Genomic DNA, 18,775 nt, shown 5'->3' on the forward strand with positions numbered 1-18,775 from the left:
TGGGTGCCGCAGCCTGCCACTGAAGGAGCTGCTCAGTGTTGTCAGAGTCTCTTGCACGGGGTGGGAGATGTTGTCCAACAGGGATGACAGCTTAGCCACCATTCTCCTGTCACTCACCACCTCCACTGGGTCCAGAGGGCGTCCTAGAACACAGCTGGCCCTTCTGATCAGCCTGTTCAGTCTCTTCCTGTCCCCAGCAGAGATGCTGCTGCCCCAGCAGACCACACCCTAAAAGATGGCTGAGGCCGCCACAGAGTCATAGAAGGTCATGCACGTCTCATTCATTTTTTGAGAATCTCCCCACTTTTAGTTTTCATGGAAAATAACTTGTGTTATTCATGGCATGACATCATTTCCAATAACTTTGTCAGGTCAGTAAATAGCTGCCACATAAGTACAAATCTAAATCATACATGTGTATTATAGAAAAAAAAAGCAAAAACCGTTGTGCTGTTTGTTCATAATAAATGGGTAGGGGTGCATAGTCAGTAAAAGTCACCAAGGCTCTGCAGAGCTCCAAACCTCCTCTGCCACAAACAGAAGCATCAAAAATGTGCGCTGGGAGCTTCATGGCATGGTTTTCTACAGCCAAGCAAATCTATATGTATGTGGCCAAGAACCTTAGTCCATGTAGGGTATCTTAGCACAGTTTACTTGTGTCAGTTAGGTCAGCTAGTGGGAGGGCAGAGAGGGCAGCCTTTACATTATTTTATTGTAGAGTGACAGGAACTGCCTATGAGCTTCTAATCAGGCAGAAGTATTGACAGAAAATATATCAAAGGAAATACATTGATGAAAATCAAAGAAGAGAAATATTTATGTGATGTTCCATTTTCCTGAGAACTGATTGGCTGTGATGACTCCTTCAAGTACTACATGCTACTTTGTCCTGCTAGTTAAGCCTGCTGTCTGTTCTCAGGCCTCCTCCTGTTTCACTGACATATATCCATCACCAGAGGGCTCCACCGACCTGCCTGCTGACATCAGAGCACACCCCTGTGTCATGTGACCTGGCTGGAGTTGCAAAGCTGGACTCAGACCTCAGGAAGAGAGATTTTTATCAGTCAGCTGGCAGATGACACAGTGCTCTTCCTTAAAGATGTTTCTCAGGTTTCAGTTGCAATCAGCACCCTTGAGTCTTTCTCCAGAGCATCGGGCCTCTTCCTAAACCGCAATAAGTGTGAACTGCTACCAGTGAACAAGTGTACCGTGTCCTATGTTTCCGGTATCCCAGTGAAAAGTTGTGTAATATATTTGGGAATCGTTATTACCAAGGATATGAATTCTAGGAACGCTCTAAACGTTAACGCTATCATCAACAAAACTCAAAATGTCCTCAACTTTTAAAAAACATGAATCCAAACCCGACAATTAAAATATCTGACATTTATTTTTACACTACATGTTGTTTAGATGAGTTTTTCATATGTGTTTGGTAATATTTGACCTTTCTTCATTATGAAACAATAATCAGAGAAAGGTCTACACAGATTAGTCTTAATATGAAACATTAGAAAGCACAGCAGTGTTATTGCAGCCCCGCCCTCACATTGTGAGCAATGCTGTGACGTTTCTCAGTTACAATAATGTGACATAACTTCTGCCAAGCAGCTTCTGTGTTTGGTAGCGTTGGTGTCACTGTGTCTGTAAACATGATAACTGGAAACAGGCATGTAGAGCGGCCCAGTGTTAACAATCCAGTCAAAGTTTGCCTGACATCCACTGAGGTCATCAAAGTCCGTCCACCGTCTTTCACTTATCAGGGTCGTGGGGGGCTGGAGCCTATCACAGCTGTCATAGGGCGAGAGGCGGGGTCCACCCTGGTTCCACAGGTCGCCAGCCCGTGGCAGGGCTAACACACAGACAACCATTCACACCGATCCCCACTAACTGCATGTCTTTAGACTGTGGGAGGAAGCCGGAGAGAACATGCAAACTGCACGCAAAGACCCCGGCCTGATGGGGCTAGGGTCCTGAGTTTGATACCCTAACCCGGAACTGAACTCAGGACAGAGGAAGGGATGTTCATGTGTGCCCAGGTGTATGATGTGGCTCTTTGCGGTGACACAGTAAAAAATGTGGCTCTTTGTCTCTGACTGGTTGGCTGCCCCAGCCCTGGCCCTTCATGTATTTCAGTAATGTCTTTTTCTCCCGTCTCCTCCTCTTGTTTACATGTTTTCCCCTTGTGACCCATTCCTTCTGTCACGTGTGTTTTCCCCCCAGCCATCATGTTCTGTTTGTGCTTAGTTATGTCCATGTAAATGAAACTTAAAGAATCTTTGGCTCACGTCTTCATCTGGATGGTACAGCATAACCAGGTTAAGTCATCTCTAAAAAAAAAAAGATATTTTTGAGGGTTTTTCAGTGTTTTTAATTATTTGTTTTAATTTTGTTTATTTTTCATTGTTCAATGTGGCCTGGTAAGCATTTTGTCAATATATATTTCATAAGGTCATCGTTAAATATTTACAAGAAATCAGGCATTATACAGTGTGTAAACTTCAGTGCAGTGTGATTTGGATGCTCAGCAGAAAATGTAGCCAGACATCAGCTGGGTTTAGATACATTTCAGATAAGATAACCCTTGTTAGTCCCAGAGTTGGGAAATTCAAATTGTTACTGCAGCAGAGGACACAAGGCAGGAACAAATGAACACATGCAGCATACCTAACAGCAATAATGCTGTGCAAAAATAGAAGAAATATAGACCAAGAAATAGATATGTACTTATATATGTAAGTTTATATATCTATATCTATCTATCTATATATAGATCTATATACATACATATATATGATGCAATAATACAGATTACTAGTAGGAGAAGAATGAAACATTTCATAGTGCAGTGTTTGGGTGTTAATAGGTATTAACAGGTATTGCACACTGATATATGTAAAGACCCCAGTGTGTGCATATGTGGTGTACATTCACTGCTGTTGTGCAGTGTACAGTCTGACAGCAGCTGGAGGGAAAAGCCTCCAAAATCTCCCCTTTGCACACTGTGGGTGCAGCAGCCTATCACTGGAGGGAAAACAGGTTAGTGTTGTCAGGGTGGCCTGTATGGGGTGGGAGCTGTTATCTGACAGAGATAACTACCTCCACTGGGTCAAGAGGGCATCCAAGAACAGAGCTAGTTTTCTTGATCAACCTGTTCAGTTTCTTCCTATCCCCAGCAGACCACACCATAAAACATGGACAATACCACCACAGAGTCCTAGAAGGTCTTCAGGAGCTCTCCCTGCTCCCTTCCAAAAGACTTCTCTGTTGCAAATACAACCGTCTCTATCCTTTTGTGTAGATGGACTCTCTGTTGTTACTCCAGATCAGTTTATTGGTTAGATCACTTATATGAGTCAGCTATCTTAATGCCCATTCTCTGGATGTTCACTGGTGTAGGTGGAGTCCACTACCTGCTCGCTGGTTTTCGGAGTGTTGATCTGGAAGTGGCTCTGCTGGCACCAGTTGACAAAGTCCTCAGTCAGTTCTCTGTATTCCCTGTTGTCCTGTTGTCAGTAAAGTACACCGTGAGGAGATGCTCTCATTGCCCAGTCATTATTTTAAAATAGAGATAGCCTACATAGTTCATACATATGCAAGACTATTATGAGCCAATTAGGAGAAAGCATTAAATGAGCTGTGGGCCACTGCTGGCACTGTCATCACATTGGAGGGTCACTTTAGTGTTTAAGTAGTATAAAAACAAACGAGAAAAACCCACAAATATTTCAGAAAATGTACGGTTTTGTTTGTTTGCCACTGAATAGTGTTGGAATAAAGTGTGAAAATTATGAAGGATTAAAATATTCCAAGAGCTCAAATTACTTCACCAAAACATGTTTCAATCATATTTTATCAACACAAATTGCACAGGTTTATTGAATATGAATAACTTGTGTTAATTCAACTCAGTTGTTTAAGCTCCTGCCAAAGTAAAACATCTGTGTGCATTTAGTGTAATAAACTATTAAACCAGAATTACATATTAGGATTTAGCCAAGTGTTAGGATGTAATACAGAGTAGTATTTCTAGTAGGCTTGTTTTGATATGCCTGTTTTCATTTTATTTTCTAAATTTTAAAGAAGGCTTTAGAAAGGTCAAAATAAATCTTCTGTGAGGGCGTATCAGCTATTCTAGTAGAATTTATTTTACCAATGCAAGGGTGCATTAGTACCTTGTAATACAACATATCTATTTCATAAAGGGCGAACACAAATTTCCAAAGAGACTTCCTGACAGCTGCCATTTTAAGTATAACCTCTGGTACGGGCACATTCAGTTTGCAGCAGCTATACAACAGTGGCCTCTAGACGTGTTTACACACTATGACCAAATCAGACAATGCAACACAACACGCAGGTCGCCCCAATGAATTGATTCAGCTTGTAGCAGTGACTTGTTAACTTCTCATTTGTCAAGCATATCTCCCATGAATGATATGAAATCATTTAGAGACATAACATTGACATCACAAAGCAGAAGCTGCAATCAGTTTTTAGGAAAGTGAGTTTAATAGGAGTAGGTAAAATAATGCAGTAATTTCTTAGTTTTATAATCCCTTTATAAATCATGTTGGCTACAGCCTATTTAGCAGTGCAAAAGGAGCATCGGACAAACAAACAAACAAATAAATAAACAGTCAACAACAACAAAAAAGTTAGTACCCAGGGATAAAAATGTTGTGTATTAAAGGGAAACCTAATGGACAGATGTGATGCCTGAACAGTGGTGGCTTTAAGTGATGTATCAACTCAAACATGCATCCATGGTCTGTGTTACATAAGTACGATGATCGGTGGTGACGGTTGGCGCCGCTTTGGAAGCAGAAACTGTTGGTTTGAAAGCCTTCAGTGTCTCCTTGTGGCGGGACTCTTATACTGCACTGTAAGATGTCGAGCAGTGTCAGCCGTATGCTAGAAAGTGATACATTAAAATTCCTGGGGTCACCATGAAGAGCTTACTTCCTTTCTTGCTCAGTGTGTAAAATGTGGTACTTAATGGATTGAAAAGAAAAATGATGGCACCCTTGTAGTTCACACAAGTGGTGATGATTCAGGGTTTTAATTTGTAAGGTTTGAATTTTGAGCCATCATAAATTTTAAAAGAGGAAAGTATACTATTTAACATATGTTAAGTCAAAGCTAATATAGCTGCTCATATATAGCTACTTATAATTTGAAGAGCTGCCTACACCAATGAGTAGACTTCCCAGAATGGAAACAGCACTCTTTGTGTGGTTTGAGAAAACAGTCAAGTTGTTAAGAACTATGACTGAGAAGGATGTGCCTGTGTACAGCAGCAGGCTGCCTTCCTAGAATTTGGATATCCCCCGTGCGCTCGTCTCTGCATTATGTGCATTACCTCTCTTGGAAAATTAAAACCACAGCAGCTTTTTATAGTTTTTTTCATTCACTATCAGCTTACACCAAAAGTCTACTCTGAAGAAGATTATTCAAAACATGCAACACAGAATAAAACAAGTTTAAATTAAAATTAAAGAAATCAAAATCTTGTGGACGTATGCCTTTTACATGTTGGCAAAATATTTAGGATGAGATGGAGATATAACACTCATGCACCCTGAAAATTATGAAGGTCTAAATATGTATCAAAGGGGCTCACTGAACATCAGTGGCTTTCTATGGGGCAAACGTACTTAAACCAGCCACTGTGACCATTGCGGCAGAGCAGAATGAATGATACTGATGGGGACTAAGAGGGTTTGTAGTTAAATTCCTGCTCTTACAGGATCAGTGAGTGTCTGTTTAAAGATTATTAACATACTTTTACATCACTATGGAACACCAGCATTTCTGCAGAGGACAGAACTCCCTGCTTTAATCTACCAAGATGCTCTGTGTTATGTTGTCATGGCAATATGAAGTCAAATAAATACAAATATACAAAAATGCACATTTAAAGGAGGACAAGAAGACAGGCAATTGGAAGAGCTTTTGAAGCAGGAAAACTTTTCTGGATTTCTCTTAATTTAACTGGAAATTTTGCGAATACAAGTCAAGAAGGAAACAAGGAGGCAGCTGGTTGGATTATATCTGAGGACAGGATGCATAAAGGAGAAGCATGAGGAGAGAGAAAACAGCAGAGCGATGGTGCAGAGCCAATCATGGATCAAGTCGAAGAAGCAAGCATCAAAACTGTGAGTAAACATAACACACAAAGAGCTACAAATTACTGTGCTGATTAAGGAAACATTAAATTTGGTTAGTTTGGGGTCTGCAGCTTCAGGTTTGTGGATTCAGTTGGTCTAAAAATTAAGGAAAGACAAAAAATGTTTCTTTTGAAAGGTTGTTGGAGGATTCTTACTGTAAGAAATATCTGGGTGTGCATCTGCTTTTATTTAAAAAGGTTGAATTTTATTTCGTCACATTGGAAAGGGAAAATTGGAGGATCGGGACAATAATGTGGCCAGATTTACTGTTTCCTTAATCAGAACAATTGTTAGAGTGGATTGTTAAATGTTTGTCATTTTTATGCTTGCCAACTTTGATGAAAGGGATTCCACTGTCCTTCCCCCCAGATTCTCGGGGTTCTGGGTAGGGGGCTGTAAGGTTTTATTGCAGATACATCCTATCTGGAGGATCTACTTCTTTTGATCTAAGCTTCCTGAGTTTATGACCCTTTGATCAGCAGCACACACACACACACACACACACACACACACACACACACACACAGTGCCTCGTCTTTGTAACCAAGGGGGGTTAAGAGGGGAGGTACGTGTTGTAAACTATTGTGTGAACTGTCTCTCAATAAATAGCTGCGAGGGAAGCTGCTCTTTGACGGACTTTGGGCTGGAGACAGGTTAGGAGCGTGAGCTCCAAGAGCTGGTTCTTGACCAAAGGCCTCCCTTGCGCAAGTAATCGATCGAATGCTGTTGCCTTGTTTTCTTTCATGATAAATAAGTCTCTAGAACTAGCGGGGTTTGTGGGAACAGACCCAACATTTATTTGGTCCTTCGAGCCGGATCCCAACACATCGCCTCCACCGCGAGGAGAGGGAGAGGACGCCACCGCAGTCTGCTAGCAGCCATCGTCTGGGACGATTGACGAAAGCCCTGGTACTTTGCTTTGTTCCAGGCCGGACAGTTTGCGCCTGAACTCCCCACGGGATGGATGGCGATTGACGGGAACCAGAGACTCTTCCCATGAACGGAAACAACACGAACAGTGAGTACAGAAGGCCTTAGAGAGCGGCTACGTGCCCGTGCGTTAAAGCAGGTACGTGAGTGCGCAAGCTGTGCGTGTAGACGCAAGCTACCTGGCTTCTCCGCCAGTGTTTTAGTTTTTGTTTTATCTTTTTGATTCATTTAAGGAGGTTTAAAGGGGTTTCTCCACCGAATAGAAGGAGGGTAAGGACGGTTTCTCCACCGAAAGGAGGATAGAGCTCTATAAAGATAAAAAAAGGTTCTCCGCAGTTAAGGGCGTTGAGTGTATGGTTTCTCCACCAATGGTAAGGAGGAAAGAGCTCGCCGCGGTAAGGGGGATTATGGGCCTAAAAAGAGTGTGAATGAGCGTATATGTGTGTGAGTGCCAGTAAGTGAACGCAGCAGCACAGAAGGAAACCTAAGCGGTGTTAATGGAATTCGGTGACCTGTTGTGTACACGTAGCCTGGGTTTTGGTGTAAGTCGCGTTGCCTGCTGCAAACTTAAAAGAAGTCTGCCTTGAAAGAGAATGAAATACAGTGCAAAGTTTTTATTGGGCAGAACGTGGTGTGTGGATCGTTGAAGAATGAAGTGAAATTGTGCGCTAAGCAGAAGTGAGTGTGAGCGTGTCTGACGTCATGGTGTGTGTGAAGGTATCCAGCTGGGGCAGACGTGATTCTGCAGGTCACCTGCCCAGTGGACAAAGAAATAAAATAGTTGTGTGGTGAATGATAGCACGAAGAGTGTTTGGTGTTTCTCAGCCTGAAACAGCTGTAATGTACTTTCTGTTTTTAAGAGAGAGAGAGATGTGTGTTGTTTTAAGCAGTGATGAGATTAATGAAAATGTGATGAGAGAGGAACACAAAAACATACAGAAAAATGCATCAACCATACTAACCCTACATGCATATACACAATAAATGATAGTCATGAGGACCAGACAGCATCTTAAGCATGAGATTCTGTTTGTCATCTTGTCCAAGTCACTAGTAAGATGAAAGTGATACATAGACTAGTGGACTGAATATTATAGGAGGACAGATGGTTGCATCATAGAGGAAAACAGAATGCTGATGAGGGGTCTTAAATGAGTGAGCTGAGTGAGCTGATTGTGAGTTTCTGGTGTGTGAAGAAGTTTTACCATGGCACACATTTGGTTACATGAGGAGAAACTTATTATGTGATGAGACAACAGGGTTATGCTGTATGTTGTGTGTGGCTGATTGGATGGATGTTTGAGATTAAACTGGCTGTTGATTTGTCTTTTGTTACTAAGTTGAGCCTGCCAAATGGGTTGTTACAATTTATCCCCCTGGCATGAAAAACACGTGTCATGACTTAACAAGGCCTTTCTTTCCTTTGCTTTCCTTTATTTTCTTTCCTTTCTTTTTATTTTGTTACTTTCATGGTGCACTGAAAGTTTCGGTTGATGATGTCTGTTTGAGCAGATATGCACGATTAGAACAGAAGCGCTATACGACTCGTCGTCAAGAAAACTGTTGCAAACGTGAGGTTCTCCAAAAATTAAAATGGGCTCAGGAGAAAGCCACTTATTTGGGACGATCAGAAAACAAGTCCCTGGGTACTGACTGACTTAACACCATTGTGTGAAGTTAACCCCCACCTGACAAAGGTGTGGATGTATCTCTGTGTGTGTCTTCTGTTGCAGGAACAAAAGGAGACCACAAGAGGAAACTTGGGTCACATGACTATGTGAACTCTGCAAATTTAACCTTTTTTACTTTAAATTTTTCCTGTGTCTGTGAATTCACCATGGGTGTGTTATTCACTACCTTGTGTTGCTCACAGAGATTACTGTGAGAAAGAGTGTATACACCTGCGCAGCGCTAACATTTACTTCTTTTTACAGCAGAGTGTTAACTTTATGACCTTTTTACAGCATCTCTGGAATCTGGATGGCCGGCACCTGACCACCAGGATTGTTTATGTGTGTTGTTAATGTTTGTTTTTCTAAGAGTGCATGTAGAGGATTCAGCAAAAAACAGACAAGTGACATGAGAAAACAAATAAGAGATGCAGTGTTTATGGAATAGTTTAATATGGGCTCACTAGCTGGCCACTATTGAGCTCATAGTAAGTGGAGTGACAAACTTTAGGAAAGTCACCGATTAAATTGTGGAATAAATTGGGATGATTCATGATTTGGGACAAATTATGATAATAATAATAGTGATTTAATGACTGGAGAAAACCTGCACATGATATTTGTCTTTTATGTTGAATACCTTATTACTCTCATGATCTATAGTTGGTTGAAAATGCGAAGTTTGATTTAAAGACTTTTTCTTCCAGGATACAGGCTCCAGGTGGAGCTGGGAGTTAAACAAGCTAAATATTTAATTGCCGACTAATGTTTTACACAGGGTTACAGGTTGGAGTGAAGCTGCTCCAAGGGACAAACCCTGGAGATTGTTTTAGGGAGACTGTGCAACATTCTTGTACATGTCTCGTTGGGGAGTTGACACATGGCAGAAGCCGTGTGGCGAGAGGAGTGTCATTTTGATTTGCAGATGTCGTGAGGTGCCATGACGAGAAGGAGTGACTGAGAGGATCGTCCACAAGATGGAAGCTGAGGCCTGGAGAGAGGCTTCAGGAGGATCGGAGATCACCTTCAGCACAGAGAGCTGTGCTACTGAGCTTCCAGGAGATCGTCATGAGGAGACTCTGCACAGCAAAATCTTAAATAAGATAAAAGAGTTTCGATGTTGACGTTGAGGAAGACAACTAAGGTGTACGACGTGCTCTGCCTTTAAAATCTTCAGCAACGTTGAATCACGAGAGCTTGAGGGGGCGTGCCAAGCTCCAAAAGTGACAGCGCAGAGGAGGTCCAGCGATGGACTTGTGGTTCTGTGAACAGCACAAATGCCAGGTGACTGCGAAATACCTAACAGCACTTTTTCCACAAGTGAAGCCAGTAACTTACTATCCTAAAAGATTAGCTCTAGTTGCTTGTGCTTTACTTCCATGCGTGAGATCAATATGTGCAGCAGCTTAAGCTGTACAATGTTTCAGGATATAGTTTCACCTTTTTGACACTGTTAGTTCCACACGAGGTAGATGTCTACTAATGCAGACTAAAATTACATTTCTGTCACCTACAAGACGCTTGTCTTTAATGTTACTGTTACGTCAACCCTTTTTGCCAACAAAGGAAGAGGGCGCTTCTCATGAGTGTAGACAGCGCGTAGAGAGGGGTGTAAGCTGAGGGATGACTTAATAGATGTGCCACTTGTTGAGGGAAAGGTTTGGTTTGTTGATGGTTTGAGCTTTACAGCGGCAGAGGGACAGACTAAAACAGGTTTTACTGTAGTAGATAGTGAGAAAGTTATCTGTACAGGACAACCAGCATGTTTCATATTTGCTTGAGCAGCAGGGATGCTAGCTTTAACGGCAGCGTGTAAAACTGCAGAGAAATAAGATGTGACGATATACACTGATAGCCAGTATGCATTTGCTACAGTACATTTCTTTGTAGTGCAGTGGGTGAGACGAGGTGTGACAGCCTCTACAGGGAAACCTGTAGAACACGCCAAACTTTTGCAAAATCTGCTGGAGGCAGAGTTATTACCCAGTAGGATTGCCGGTTGCAAATGTGTAGCACACATGTGAGGGAAAGATCCAGTTGCATTAGGGAATGCTTTTGCAGATAGGATAGCAAGAGAGGCATCTTTAGGAGCACATGGTGTTAACATTTTAGCAATGCAACACCAACAGACGTTGCCTATTATGCGAGGTGCACTGGCAGCCATGCAGGGCCACTCACCTACTGCAGGAAAACAGTTGTGACTTATAGAAGGAGCGAGCTTGCAGGATGGTGTTTGTTATCTGTGTGATACACCAATACTGCCTAAGAATTTGTATAAGACTGCTGCTATTTTGCGCCATGGGCTTTGCCATGTCGCAACAGGAGGGAGATGATGACAGCAATAGTTTATACTTTAAGATTAAATACCTGAGCATATTAGCAGATTAGATGCTTTAAATGTTAAAAAATAAAGAAGTCTTGAGAACAAATGATCTGCCAGATGATTCTGTTTCTCCGCAGGAGCAGAATCTGAAGTCTGGAGATTGGATGTTGACAAGGCCATGGAGAGGACGTGCTGGTCCAGTCCACGGTGGGAAGATCCATATCGGATGCTGCTGACGATGACCACAGCAGTGAAGATTGCTGAAAGGAACACTTGGATACATCAAGCGCACTGCAAGAAGGTAACACACTTCCTGGCCGACTCTGGGCGATGGTGAAAAGGCCAGCGGTACAAAGGGGGGAGTATATCTCTAGGACCTCTCATCTCAATCCTGGTGAAGAAACCAACGGATCCTGAACCCAACTTAGAATGGCTGGGAATGTGCTGTTCGCCTTCTTGTGCCTGTGGACCCTGAGTGGGATGACAGGAGCGCACTGGGACAGAGCAAACCACACCCAGTACCCGCATGGGGTTTCAACCAACTACTGGTGGCAGTTTGTGAACACAACCGCTCACATAAAGAACGAGACCAATGGTTATGCTTGTGATGCCACTGGCTACACATTCTTCTGGACTGTGGCCATATAGCATCACTGAGAGCGAGACAGTTGTTTGGTTGCCTTGGCAACACATCCAGGAGTAAACATACTTGGGACACTGCCAACTTTTCAACTTCTGAACCTGAATGGACGGTTGGTTCACCAGTAGCTGGGAAGGTGAACTGCTCTGGTACGACAGACCTGCTAGTCTGACTCCAAGAATCTGACTCGCTGCAGGACACTGAACAGCTAAATGAACTGGAAACAGGCCAGTTGCCTATGTGAATGAAGGGCAATGGATTAGTCCAAGTTGGAGATTTATCATGGAATTTGTACAACATCACCTATTCTTTGTGTCCTCTGCAAGAAGGATGTAAACAGAGAAGCCTTTTGTCTTCATTTACATCATGAACACTTCTCTAAGCTGGTTAAGGCTTTGAGCCAAGAAGATCAAAACACCTTGATCCAATTTCCTTTACAAAGCTTTTCCTGTGGTGACAACAGGACAGGAGAAGAGTTGCAAATGCAGATAATTCACCATTTGACTCTAACCCCCACAGGATGCCCACAGTGTGAAGGTTTGGGGGGTTGATAGGAGTCATAAAGAAGGGTGTTGACCAGGCTACAGCTTTGAAGTTAGCTGAGAGCCACATGGACAAACGATAAAGTCAACTGATGTGTTTGAATGTCTATGTCTGTATACAGTTGGATTGTAGTGACACATGATTTTTTGAGTATGTTGATCATTCTTGTTTGACTGTTACATTCAGTTGTTTACTTGCAGGAATACATAATGAATCACACGACAGGAGTAGATGCACCACAAGGCTGGATAACTTGGTTAATGTCTGGTCCTTGGTGACATCTTCTTTTGAAAATATTAATTCCTGTTTTTGGACTGTTGACATTTGATTTGTTTATGTATAGGATGCATTTTACCATGTATAAGATCACTGTTAACTAAAATGATTTCTGATACATTTGTTAATTATGTACTCTTACAACAATATGAATTGACTGAAATGAATGTCATGACAGAAGCCTGTGTATGAATGACGCCTGCGCTGAAATTGTCAAGCAAGAGGTGCATGGATAAGAATATACTACACAGGAATAATTTGGAGCATAAAAATCACAAAACAGGAGGGAAATGTTAGAGTGGATTGTTAAATGTTTGTCATTTTTATGCTTGCCAACTTTGATGAAAGGGATTCCACTGTCCTTCCCCCCAGATTCTCGGGGTTCTGGGTAGGGGGCTGTAAGGTTTTATTGCAGATACATCCTATCTGGAGGATCTACTTCTTTTGATCTAAGCTTCCTGAGTTTATGACCCTTTGATCAGCAGCACACACACACACACACACACACACACACACACACACAGTGCCTCGTCTTTGTAACCAAGGGGGGTTAAGAGGGGAGGTACGTGTTGTAAACTATTGTGTGAACTGTCTCTCAATAAATAGCTGCGAGGGAAGCTGCTCTTTGACGGACTTTGGGCTGGAGACAGGTTAGGAGCGTGAGCTCCAAGAGCTGGTTCTTGACCAAAGGCCTCCCTTGCGCAAGTAATCGATCGAATGCTGTTGCCTTGTTTTCTTTCATGATAAATAAGTCTCTAGAACTAGCGGGGTTTGTGGGAACAGACCCAACAACAATAATTTTGATCTGAACTAGAAATTGTAAAATGGGTTATTTTCTTTCTTCTCTACTGATCACTGTGTTAAATGTTGAGTTACTTGTCAGTCTACATTAATGTTAATGGTACTTTTAAAAAATGCAGTTTATTCGTAATTTTGTAGAAAAAGGCTCTGCACTTGCCAAAAAATCAAATATCCACACCCCCAAAATCACTGTGGATCAGAGTAGCTAAGCCCTGGTTAACTGCAATTATATTACAGGAGATGAAAAATATTGGAATGATTGAAAGAAACAAAGATTGCTTTAGGGTTTGAAGATTTGACTTTCTTATTGAAAGAGACGAAAACTAATCTATGTGTGACACTGAGAAAAAAACTGAACGCTTAAAAGATCTGGAGGTCTGACTGTTGTTATACAAATGTGCAAACTTGTTTTAATGACATTAGAAAGAAAAATGGGATGTTTAAAAAGGTAATATATAAAATAGTTTCTATATTACTTGAAAAAATGATGTTGGTTAGCGCTGCTGTATTTGGAAAAATGCTGGGTCACCCCTGGTCTATACAGACAATAATCCCCTCACATATGTGATGAGTACTGCAAAGCTGAATGCAGTAGGCCACCGCTGGGTAGGTGAGCTGGCAGATTTCAGGTTTGATGTCAAATACAGGCCGGGGAAGGTGAACATCGATGCAGACTCATTCTCTCGGTTTCCACTTGACATTGACACCTACCTCACAAAGTGTACTGAAGAGCTGACGAGAGAGGCCATTCAGGCTACATGGGAGGGTTGTGAGTCTGCAAAGAGACAAGATGCTGCATATGTCGCTGCCCTGTGCCTAACATGCCCAGCCAGAGACACCTGTGAACATGTCACCATTGCAGCCTGTCACAGTGACCTGGTAAAATCCCAAAGGAAGGATCCCTCTATCAGTTAACTTATCAAACTGAAAGAAACAAAATCAGTAATAACTAATGATGGCAGAAGGAGAGCCAGTGGCCCTGTGAGAGAGCTTATGCACGAGTGGGGAAAGCTTCATATGGAAAATCAGCTGCAACATCGTACAGCGGCTCAGCGAAGGCAGCTTGTGCTGCCAGCACAATATCATCTCCTAGTGCTTAAACATCTCCATGATGACTTGGGTCACGCAGGGCAGAGAGGGTCATTCACTTGGCACGGGACCGTTTCTACTGGCCTTTTATGAAGAAGGACATTGAGGCGTATGTGACCAGAAAACACCCCTGCATTAAGCAAAAGAAACCAGTCAAACACATCAGTAACCCTACGACACCTGGCTGGAGCTGCTCACTCAAGGACAACACCATGCCATCCAAATGGCAACCCAGCTGAGCGATCTAATTGGACATTTCTTCAAATGCTAAGGACACTGGAGGAGAAGGCAAAGAGCAGCTGGAAAGAGCATCTGCCTCAGATACTACATGCATACAACTGCACCAGGCATGAGGAAACAGACTTTTCACCCCACTACCTCATGTTTGGTCGACACCCCCGTCTCCTAGTAGACTTCATTTTTGGCCTGTTAGCCAGAGATGGGACTGAAACACCTCAGAGCTATGCTAAAAAGTGGGTTTTGTGGATGGAAGAGGCTTATCGTATTGCAGCTGAGAACAGCCAGCACTCTAGTGCAAGGGTTAAGAAGAACTATGATCATCACACACAGAACACAGTCACTCTCCAACCTGGTGAGACAGTGTCCTAGTCTGTAACATGAGTGAGAGGGGAGGACCTGGAAAATTGAGACCTTACTGGGAGCAAACTGTGTATGTCGTCAAACAACAAGTGAGTGACAGTCCCATTTACAAAATGTGTTCAGAGACGTAATGTGTTTACTTCATAGAAATCTCCTACACCTCGTGAAAGACCTACCTGTTGACCACTGGGGGACCACTACCACGTAGAGGGAACCAAAAGAAAAGAAGTCATCGTGTTGGGAGACGTGACTGGTTGGAGACACCTGAAAGCAGTGACTGTGAAAACTCTGAAACAGCCAGAGTACAGTACTGGCTTAGAGTATCACCACAAGCTCAGCATCAAACAGTGAATATGAGAGCAACAATCCGGTTTGGATCTTGCACTTGTGTCCATCCCATTTACCTCGTGCCGCTGGGCCGTGACAGATGTCATATATGGCATACAGCTTGGTGTCATTTATGTCATACAGCCTTGTCTCATGTATGCACTCAGCTTGAAGTCCTGGAACGAGACAGCTTGATATCATATATGCATACAAATTGATGTCATATAGGCATACAGTATGATGTCATATAGGCATACAGTATGTCATATAGGCATACAGTATGTCATATATGCATACAGTATGATGTCATATATGCATACAGTATGATGTTATATAGGCATACAGTATGATGTCATACAGTGGCTTGCAAAAGTATTCGGCCCCCTTGAACTTTTCCACATTTTGTCACATTACAGCCACAAACATGAATCAATTTTATTGGAATTCCACGTGAAAGACCAATACAAAGTGGTGTACACGTGAGAAGTGGAACGAAAATCATACATGATTCCAAACATTTTTTACAAATAAATAACTGAAAAGTGAGGTGTGCGTAATTATTCAGCCCCCTGAGTCAATACTTTGTAGAACCACCTTTTGCTGCAATTCCAGCTGCCAGTCTTTTAGGGTATGTCTCTACCAGCTTTGCACATCTACAGACTGAAATCCTTGCCCATTATTCTTTGCAAAACAGCTCCAGCTCACTCAGATTAGATGGACAGCGTTTGTGAACAGCAGTTTTCAGATCTTGCCACAGATTCTGGATTGGATTTAGATCTGGACTTTGACTGGGCCATTCTAACACATGGATATGTTTTGTTTTAAACCATTCCATTGTTGCCCTGGCTTTATGTTTAGGGTCGTTGTCCTGCTGGAAGGTGAACCTCCGCCCCAGTCTCAAGTCTTTTGCAGACTCCAAGAGGTTTTCTTCCAAGATTGCCCTGTATTTGGCTCCATCCATCTTCCCATCAACTCTGACCAGCTTCCCTGTCCCTGCTGAAGAGAAGCACCCCCAGAGCATGATGCTGCCACCACCATATTTGACAGTGGGGATGGTGTGTTCAGAGTGATGTGCAGTGTTAGTTTTCCGCCACACATAGCGTTTTGCATTTTGGCCAAAAAGTTCCATTTTGGTCTCATCTGACCAGAGCACCTTCTTCCACATGTTTGCTGTGTCCCCCACATGGCTTGTGGCAAACTGCAAACGGGACTTCTTATGGTTTTCTGTTAACAATGGCTTTCTTCTTGCCACTCTTCCATAAAGGCCAACTTTGTGCAGTGCACGACTAATAGTTGTCCTATGGACAGATTCCCCCACCTGAGCTGTAGATCTCTGCAGCTCGTCCAGAGTCACCATGGGCCTCTTGGCTGCATTTCTGATCAGCGCTCTCCTTGTTCGGCCTGTGAGTTTAGGTGGACGGCCTTGTCTTGGTAGGTTTACAGTTGTGCCATACTTCTTCCATTTCTGAATGATCGCTTGAACAGTGCTCCGTGGGATGTTCAAGGCTTGGGAAATCTTTTTGTAGCCTAAGCCTGCTTTAAATTTCTCAATAACTTTATCCCTGACCTGTCTGGTGTCTAAATCCAATCGAGAATCTGTGGCAAGATCTGAAAACTGCTGTTCACAAACGCTGTCCATCTAATCTGACTGAGCTGGAGCTGTTTTGCAAAGAAGAATGGGCAAGGATTTCAGTCTCTAGATGTGCAAAGCTGGTAGAGACATACCCTAAAAGACTGGCAGCTGTAATTGCAGCAAAAGGTGGTTCTACAAAGTATTGACTCAGGGGGCTGAATAATTACGCACACCCCACTTTGCAGTTATTTATTTGTAAAAAATGTTTGGAATCATGTATGATTTTCGTTCCACTTCTCACGTGTACACCACTTTGTATTGGTCTTTCACGTGGAATTCCAATAACATTGATTCATGTTTGTGGCTGTAATGTGACAAAATGTGGAAAAGTTCAAGGGGGCCGAATACTTTTGCAAGCCACTGTATATGCATACAAATTGATGTCAGGTCAGGCATACAGTGTGATGTCATATAGGCATACAGTATGATGTCATATATGCATACGGTATGATGTCATATAGGCATACAGTATGATGTCATATAGGCATACAGTATGATGTCATATAGGCATACAGATTGATGTCAGGTCAGGCATACAGCTTGGTGTCATTTATGTCATACAGCCTTGTCTCATGTATGCACTCAGCTTGAAGTCCTGGAACGAGACAGCATGATATCGTATATGCATTCAGATTGATGTCATATAGGCATACAGATTGATGTCATATAGGTATACAGTATGATGTCATATAGGCATACAGTATGATGTCATATAGGCATACAGATTGATGTCAGGACAGGCATACAGTATGATGTCATATATGCATACAGTATGATGTCGTATGATGTCATATATGCATACAGTATGATGTCATATATGCATACAGTATGATGTCATATAGGCATACAGATTGATGTCAGGTCTGGCATACAGTGTGATGTCATATAGGCATACAGTATGATGTCATATATGCATACGGTATGATGTCATATATGCATACAGTAAGATGTCATATAGGCATACAGATTGATGTCAGGTCAGGCATACAGTGTGATGTCATATGTGCATGCAGATTGATGTCATATGTCACCACAAGCTCAGCATCAAACAGTGAATCTGAGAGCAACATATCAGCTGCAGAGGAATCCAGAGAGAGTCAGAAAACAAATACACATGTGCGCTGCTTTTCGGTCTGGTTACTACCGTTTATGTCAGACACCGGTACCCATCCCTACTGATGACCATATTCTCTTAACCTTAAAAAGATATGTTGATATGTCCAAAAAAGATAAAGATGTGTCCAGATTTAATTCCATTTCCTCACTTAAAGTGGAAAAAAGTGTCAGGGTGGGGGGACTGATTGAACTGTGATTGTGGAATTTGCCTCACACAGGTGCGTTCACTATTGCTTGTTTGAGAATACTGCTGTATATATACAAATGCTGACTGCATAAACAAACTGTTGTACATATATTTTTAGAATTATCTGAATATATTAAGAAAAAGACAATAAAAAACAATGACTTGCAGCATCAAGCGGAGGACTTTAATCTTCTCTGGGTCTTGTTTACAAGTTTGGGGACAGCTGAGCAGAGGACTGACACATGAAAAAAATGAGCTTTCTCTAAGGGTGTTGCCTCTCCCTTAAAGACAGGCTGAGGAGTTCAGTTACTCAAAAGGGGCTCAGAGTAGAACTGCTATTCCTTCACGTTGAAGAGAGGCTGATGAGAAAAGGAGAAAGAGGCCCCAGGGCAGACCCAGGACACTCTGGAGAGGCTATATCTCTCAGCTGGCCTGAGGATGTCTTGGTGTTATCCCAGAAGAAGTGGAGG

This window comes from Pelmatolapia mariae, linkage group LG13 (genome assembly GCF_036321145.2).
Source record: "Pelmatolapia mariae isolate MD_Pm_ZW linkage group LG13, Pm_UMD_F_2, whole genome shotgun sequence".
NCBI lineage: Eukaryota > Metazoa > Chordata > Actinopteri > Cichliformes > Cichlidae > Pelmatolapia > Pelmatolapia mariae.